Below are 1,531 nucleotides of genomic sequence, written 5' to 3' on the forward strand. Positions count from 1 at the left end.
ACCCCTAATACTTTAAAAAAAGACCCCGAAACTGTTAAAAAAAAAAAAACTAAAAAAAGCACGTTAAAAAATCCTTTTAAAAAATCCTGAAAAGACCCTAAAAACCCTAAAAACTTACAAAAGAAAACCTTGAAGCTTTAAAAAAAATCAACAAAAACCCTAAAAAACACTATGAAATTCTTTTTAAAAAAGGACCTAAAGAACTTAAAACACTAAAAAAATTCCAAAAATTTAAAAAAACAAAAAAACCCCTGTAGAACCCTAAAAAGACTCAGAAAACACTAAAACCCTAAAGAAAAACCTAAATCATTAAAAAAAAAAACACATAAAACTTAAAAAAAATCCTAAAATCCTTTAAAAACCCTAAAAGTCCTTAAAACCCTAAAATATATTAAAATCTAGACGAAGAACCATCAAAAAACCCTAAAAATAAACCTCAAAAAAACCTAAGTCCCTAAAACACAAAAAACCCAAACATTTTTTTAAAACTATAAAACCCCCTAAAAACCCTACATAAAAACCCTAAGGCCTCCAAAAATCCCCAACAAAACCCTAAAATCGGCCTCCGGGGCTGGGCGGGGCGAGCAGCCCTCCGGCCTGCCTCCGGGAGGTTCTGGCCGTCCCCTCCATGGGTTCCGCCGCCAGGAGAAGGAGGGGACGAGGCAAGAGGTAGGCAGTAGCGAGCGGCGGGGCCTCCCGGGCCCGGAAGACATCGCTCTCTTCTTTGAGCTCCTGAGGGCTCTGCTGGGAGGCTCGGAAGCTGTGAGTGAAGGGACGGACTCTCCTTCTTCCTACCCTGCGTGCTGGGTCGGAGCAGCTACTTCCGGTCGGATGAGCGGCTTGACGCGAGGCACCCGCCGAGGTATTTCAACAATCCAAAGACAACGTCACACCTATGTAAGGACACAAGAAAGGTCAGGGAAACATCAGCAAATAGAAGTGTGAAGCCTGGTCAGCAAGATGAGCATTTCAGGAAGCAGCTGTGGAAGCCCTAATTCTGCAGATGTATCCAATGACTTCAAGGAACTCTGGACAAAACTGAAAGAGTACCATGATAAGGAAGTACAAGTTTTACAAGTCAAAGTAACCAAACTGAAAAAGGAACGAATTTTAGATGCACAGAGACTAGAAGAATTCTTCACCAAAAATCAACAGCTGAGAGACCAGCAGAAAGTCCTTCAGGAAACCATTAAGATTTTAGAAGATAGGTTAAGAGCAGGATTGTGTGATCGCTGTGCAGTAACTGAAGAGCATATGCACAAAAAGCAGCAGGAGTTTGAAAATATCCGACAGCTGAACCTTAAGCTTATTACAGAGCTGATGAATGAAAAGAATACTCTTCAAGAAGAAAACAAAAAGCTTTCTGAACAACTGCAGCAGAAAATGGAAAATGGTCAACAGGATCAAGTAGCTGAACTTGCATGTGAGGAAAACATTATTCCAGACTCACCAGTAACATCCTTTTCCTTTTCTGGCATTAACCGGCTACGAAGGAAGGAGAATCTCCATGTCCGATATGTGGAACAAACAC

General features: G+C 41.0%; 1 pseudogene; it reads left to right on the forward strand.

Moving 5' to 3' along the window:
- Window positions 1-750: 750 nt before the first annotated feature.
- The window catches only part of LOC110310923, a 3,066-nt pseudogene continuing 2,285 nt past the window's right edge, over window positions 751-1,531 (forward strand).

This window comes from Mus caroli, chromosome 1, assembly GCF_900094665.2.
Source record: "Mus caroli chromosome 1, CAROLI_EIJ_v1.1, whole genome shotgun sequence".
NCBI lineage: Eukaryota > Metazoa > Chordata > Mammalia > Rodentia > Muridae > Mus > Mus caroli.